The sequence below is a fragment of the Malus domestica genome, chromosome 16 (genome assembly GCF_042453785.1).
Source record: "Malus domestica chromosome 16, GDT2T_hap1".
Taxonomy (NCBI): domain Eukaryota; kingdom Viridiplantae; phylum Streptophyta; class Magnoliopsida; order Rosales; family Rosaceae; genus Malus; species Malus domestica.
This window is the reverse complement of record NC_091676.1, coordinates 23048079-23054752: the sequence shown is the minus strand read 5'-3', so window position 1 is coordinate 23054752 and position 6674 is coordinate 23048079. Positions and strand designations below refer to the sequence as shown.

Here is a 6674-nt window from a genome sequence, read left to right as displayed (position 1 = left end):
CACGATATTGTCTGCTTTGGGCCACACCTTCACGGTTTTGTTTCTGGGAACTCACACGAGAACTTCCCAGTGGGTCACCCATCCTAAGAATGCTCTCATTGCGATCTTGCTTAACTTCGGAGTTCCTATGGAATCCGAAGCTAGTGAGCTCCCAAAATGCCTCGTGATATATAGAGGTGGGCATGTACATATAAGGCATATATGATCCACTCCCCTGGGCGATGTGGGATCTGACAAAAAAAGTTTCTAGGGTTATCACAAAAGGGATATATTAAGAGAGTTTTAGCCAAGTTCAATATGGAAGATTGCAATGGTGCTGACGTGCCTATGAATAAAGGGGACAAATTCACTTAAGATCAATGTCCTAAAACTAAGTTGGACAAGAGAAAAATGAGTTTAAAATCATATGCTTCTTTGGTAGGCAGTTTAATGTATGCCAACATATGTACTAGGCCAGATCTTGCTTTCATTGTTGGCTTGCTGGGTAGATTTCAATCTAATCTAGGTGAATCACATTAGAAGGCTACAAAGAAAGTATTAAGGTATTTGCAAAGAACAAAGAGCTTCATGTTAGTTTATGGTAGAGAAAATGGACTGGAAGTAGTTAGTTATACAAATTCTGATGTAGCTGGTGATCTGGACGAAAGAAAATCAATTGTTGGCTATGTTTTCATGTTTAATGGAGGTGCCATTTCGTGGAGAAGTGCCAAGCAAACTATGATCTCTACCTCTACTGGACTAATTAACAATCGAACGAGACTGAATCCAAAGAAGACTAAGTAGGAATACCCCCGTTAGCAGGCTTTTGTAGCAAATTCTATTTGTTCTTCGGCGCCAAAAGGTTCGAAGAAGGAACGCGCATAAGAGTATATAACCAACCCACCCCTCTGTATAACCTATTCACATTAGTGAAGCAGCTGGATGCATAAGGGAAATCAACCTAAGACCGGAATTTATCTAACGCTTAACAAGATTCGATTCGCGAAAAAGGGCTATTTTTTCATTTTGAGTTGTCTTGCTTTCACAAGACAAGGTGGACAAAGACCAAAGGAATGGGACTAATCTCACTTGTCCAGATCCCTATTGGTGGGAAAAGGCATTCCACATTACTCCAGTTTTAAATGGCTAGATCGATCGATTTCGGATCAAATAGGAAGAACTAGAAGTTTCCAAGAGGGAAAAAGTGCGACCCCTAAGAAATTGGAGGTTCTCACCGGGGTCCATATCATCTAAATACTATTTCTGCCTTAAATGCTCTTGTTTGATCCAATCCAGAAGAAGTGGGTATGGGTTTTGATCTCGATCTGGTCTACTGGTGCAACATTCGCTTAGTCAGAGTTCGTGGCATGCTTGGAAGGCATAAAGCAGACAGTCTGGCTTAAGAATTTTATCAGTGAGTTGAAGATTGTAGACTCAATCCAGAGACCAGTTAAGATGTTTTGTGACAACAATTCTACAGTGTTTTTCTCAAAGAACAACAAAAGGACTTCAACTTCGAGATTGATGGATGTGAAATTCTTAAAAGTTAGAGAGAATGTTAGGCAAGGTGCAATTATAGTGGAGCATTTGACTACTGATTTGATGATTGTCGATCATTTAACAAAAGCATTGCCGAATGGAATTTTCAAGACTCATGTAACTCGGATAGGAGTATTAGAAGCTTTTGAAAAGTGGGAGTGATTGTTGCTGTATTCAACCATATGTTAGAGCTACTGGAAGATGACAGTGGAATACTTTTCAAAAAGAGGTTTTCTGCAAAAGTTTTCTGAAAGCTAAGTATTTCAGCTTATTTAGCTAGTTTGTTTTTGTTTTGCAGTTAGTTATGGTTATGTTCATTGCAATTTTTCTAGACGTATCTATGATTAATTGTTCTAGAGAACAATTTTTAGATCAATAAAAGCTTGAGAATCTTTTTTAGTCATGATAAAGCTGTTGATTAGATCATAACTGTGCTGTTTATTTCATTATGAATGATTTTGAGTTAACAGTTTACTGTCAAGATTGTTTGGTATTTTTTATATCAATTTTGGGCCATATGAATGAAAGTAGATGTTACAGTTTACTCTTGAGCTTAGATACATTGCTATGAACATGAATTGGACATTGTGATTTATGAGTTAAATCTACATTTTGTATTGCAAAGGAAATTATAAGTTCATTGTTTTGGTTTGTATAAGCTGGTTGTGTCTATTTACTAGTGTGTTGAAAAATGACTTGTGTGATCACCTTTATAATGATTTGAGATGATTATCTGTTTTGATAATCATACTCAAGTGGGAGAATGTAAGAGTATGAGTATGATTCTTACAAGTTTTGGGATAATCGATATTATAAAGAAGTCTAATTCATGTTGACAAGAGTTAATCCAATTTCTGGTTTGTTGAGGACTCTTGTGTATGCTTGGTTATAGGACTCATATTGGTATAAGGCATGTAGTCTTGTATTCCTTGTAGGATTGTAATAGGGCAATCGATGTTCTTAGTATAAATACATAAGCCACTACTCTTACAAATAATGCTCTTGTTTTGTACCAATAACCTATTCTTGGAAGAGCATTGAGATTTGTAGAAAGGAGAAGGGTTGTGTAAGTGCTGCGATGGCCTCTTCATCTAGCAACATGTTTGCAGGTTAGTATTTTTCCATGCATTGTCAACACTCAGTTTTTATATCTTTGCTAATGTTGTGATTTAATCACTTGATTCAATTTGGTTCATGGGAAGAGACTAATCTTGTTTTTTATGTCTCTTAGTTCATCTTACACAAGTATGAAAATCGAAGTTCAAATTATGTTTCCCTTTCTACCTTATTCCCAACCCCAGTTTGTCCCATTCTTTCTGAAGATCAAATCTAACATATTGTACATGTTCGGACGAAGATTTCTCTGGATAGGGCTCCCTGCTCTTAGCACACTTCCCCAAGGAATTGGCACTTTGGATGTGTAGTCGGGCTCTTGCCTGCTGATGTGTTGCAAGAAGATGACAGAGTTAGTTTTGAAAGGTGTCTTTGTAGGGCCTTAGGTGTAGGCCTTGAGGCTCGCAATCAAAACTAACTAAGTGCTAGGTGTGCCACTGCTATCTCAGTATAGCAAATGTAGAACAAGATTGTGTTTAGTCGATTACTTGCTCCCTAAGTTACTCGGACTTCTTGTTATCAAATGATTGTCGTGGATGGGTTAAGTCCACATTAAGTTCTTTATCTTGCCTTGTGACTAAGGACTTTCAGTTCATAGTCTTGTATATTCGAATAAAGAGAGTCCAGATCCCTTAAGTCATTTGTTTGGTTCTTAATTGGTTTTAAATGAAAGCATATCTATTAAATTGACTAGATCCAGATACAAATAAGACTTTTAAAGAAGGAAAACAGACAGATATGACTTGAATACATACTGGAGAATGCATTAAGGAATAGATCTACAAATTCAGAAAGCAAACAAAGAGCTTCGGGCAAGATTGCACCTTGTCTAGCAAGGTTGAACCTCTTGTAGTCACTTCTCTTTGAGTTTATAGTGGTTTCTATGCTAGAAAATGATGGATGGTAAACCAATTTACACAAGGGAATCGATACTACGACACTAGGGGTGATATCAGAGCTTCTAATCAAGACAAAAGATAGCTTTGTGAGGGAGATATCCTGAAAATGACTGAGATCTGGGCTAATTACAGCTTTTAGATGCAAATTTGGCTTGAGAGCAGAGTTTGTATCTTTGTTTGTTTGATTGGTTGAGAGTCTTTGTGTCTGGGGCCTCTTCCTCCGTTTATAGGCAAATTAGCCCGACTGCAATGACTTTGCTCTTGCTCAAAAGCACTTGGAGGGTAGTGAGTCATCAGCTTTTTTCTTGTATTGCCATCGAAAAGTGCTTTTTGGCTGATTATGAGTTAGTCCCCATCACTTGACATTTAAATCATAGGCACATGGCCTATGCATTAATAGGAAGGCGACAATTTGTCTCTAGGCTTGATGCTTGGGCTTCGGGCAAGTCTCCCTTTAGTTAGTATCTCTAGGCTTCCACACATTACATTTGCAACCCAATGTTCAAATATTAACCCAAATAATACACACACACGAGCGCTCGCAGCTTAGTGCTCACAAAACCAATAGAAAAACAATTACTATATGAAATTCAAAACCCCCAAATTCTAATTAATAAAAATCAAAATCCTTTTTTAAAAAAAGGCAAATAATACAGGTGATTGATTCACCATTACGATTGGAGTGGTGGAGTCCATTTATGGACTTGGCTACCACCATTTAAACCCAGCCACGTGGCCAAACCAGTTTAAAAAGAAATCGATCCGGTGCATATAGATAACCGGTACCGAGCCGAAATGCTTCAAATCGGTTCGGTTTTGTTCAGAACCAAATAAACACCTGAACAAATTTAACCGACCAATTTTTTTCTTGTTCGGTTTCGGTCGTCGGTGTTCTTGCCCAGGCCTAATAAATAGTGTGGTCTTTTCCCTTTCTTTTTTTTTTTTTTTTTTGCTGAAAAATGATTAAATTAAAGCGAAAAGTAAATACTGTGGTCATTTATCCTATTTCAACATTTTTCTGCAAGATAAAATAACGTTGTTCTCAGATTAATTTTTGTACTGTTCCACACGGTGGTGACATATAAACAAATAGTCAAAAAGTCAGTACCCACAAGTGTGAAAATTCTGCATGGCGATTAAATACAGGTGTCTATGACTAGAGGTCAAGAGTAGCTAGCGTAGAAATAATCACATCTTTTCAGAGAAAATGTGTAAGTTTGAAACGGCAGGCCAAGAAATGGAAAACAAATCATGCATCTTCTCCTCTGTCATTTGAGAAAATACAAGTGATTTTCTCATGTTTTTACTCGTCTTGTACACCCTATTCGTTTTCGACCTTTTCTTGCATATATAAAAAAAAATATTCAAGCAATCTTCAACAAATATGAGTGTGTACAAAATAGTAAAATAGAGTTCCGAGAAAGAAAGACATACCCTTAAAAAAATAATAATATAACTTAAAAAAAAAAAAGAAAGGAAGACCTGTCACTTTCTTTCATTTTCCGAAGAGGACCTTTCAATTTCATTTTCTTACCATTTATTTAGAGACCCAGTCAAATTTAAATTAGTATTTATGTATGATCAGGCCGTGCCTCGATCACCTGATCACACGAATAATGGAAGAAGTGAAGCTACTTGGGTTTTGGCCAAGTCCGTTTGTTTACAGAGTTATATGAGCTCTATGGTTCAAGGTTGTGAATATGAGTACATAGAACAGGACCTTTCCAACAAAAGTGACCTTCTGTTGCAGTGCAATCCAGTTTACAAGAAGGTTCCGGTGCTTCTTCACCGGGAAAAACCGATTTCCAAGCCAGTTGTCATCCTTGAATACATTGAAGAAACTTGGCCAGAATATCATCTACTGCCTGAAGATACTTATGGAAGAGACTTGGCTCGGTTTTGGATACAATTCTATGTATCTCACGTAAATAATTTCAAGTTTCAATTATGTCACCTGCTTTTCTCTTAATTATCTAGTTCAACTATACATTGAGAGACTTCCAATAATTTACAGAAATATGCTGCGTAAAGCGGGAGCCTTGTGCACTGGGTACGACCTTTTTATGCTGCTCATATGGGTTCAATTTTTCTCACTAGTTTAATTTTTAGTTTGTTAAGAACAAGACAAATCATTGTGATGATCAAATTGGGGATTTTTCCTACCTAGCTTGCCATCATGCCCTCTAGCAGGAGGGCAGATTGACGCCAAATAGCTATGATTAGCATGCGCACGAATTTATGTTTCGCTATAAAACATAAGTGCTTAATCATATCAGTTTTCATGCATTTTTCGGATTAACTGCCGGAGAAGATGGACAAAAGACAATCGAATCAGTGTTGGAAACGCTGAAATATTAGAAGAGCAAGGGCTTGGAGACAAGAAGTTTTTTGGGGGTGATGGTACAAAGTTGGTAGACATAACGCATGGATGGCTGGCTCTTTGGTTCGAAGCCATTGAAGAAATGGTGGGTGTCAAATTGCTTGAGCCAAGCACTTTGCCTCGATTGCATGCATGGGTTCAGAATTTCAAGCAAGTTCCTGTCATCAGAGACAACCTTCCTGACTACCAAAAATTGGTTGCCCATATGAAACGCGTTAGGGAAATGCTTGTCCCTCAAGCCTGAGATATTCTGTGGATTCAGTTTGTGTACAAGTAGCCTCATGACTATTATAATAATAATAATAATAATAATAATAATAATAATAACGAGAAACTATCATGTAGATACTCTCTCTCTTTTAGTTTCTCTTAGTTCTAGTTTTGAATGTATTACCCGATTACAAGTTTTAATACATAATATTTCATTTTTATGTGTTAATATAGTCGAGAAAGTTGTTAGGAACTAGAATAATTTATTGTCTTTCTCGTATCCATATTTAATAAGTAAAACAGATTTTCCAATGACAGTCGATGAAATTGTCATTTTTTTTGTCAAAATTGGACAGATCTTGTTGCAGTATAAGGATGTTGCTGTGAATCAAGGTTGCTGGATTGCAACATAGTGCAGTTCAAATTGATATGGCTGAGTTTTAATTTGAATGTTGGAGTTTATAATCCTAGTGTAATAAACGGTTATGATTAAAACATCTAAATGGTGCAGAGTGTGCCACCTGTCCCGATTAGTGGTGTTTTAAATTGATCCC

At 36.9% G+C, this 6674-nt stretch overlaps 1 pseudogene; it reads left to right on the top strand.

The window, feature by feature from the left end:
* Nucleotides 1-5053: 5053 nt before the first annotated feature.
* Nucleotides 5054-6162, top strand: LOC103417284 (glutathione S-transferase U7-like; annotated as a pseudogene).
* The last annotated feature ends 512 nt before the right edge of the window (nt 6163-6674 follow it).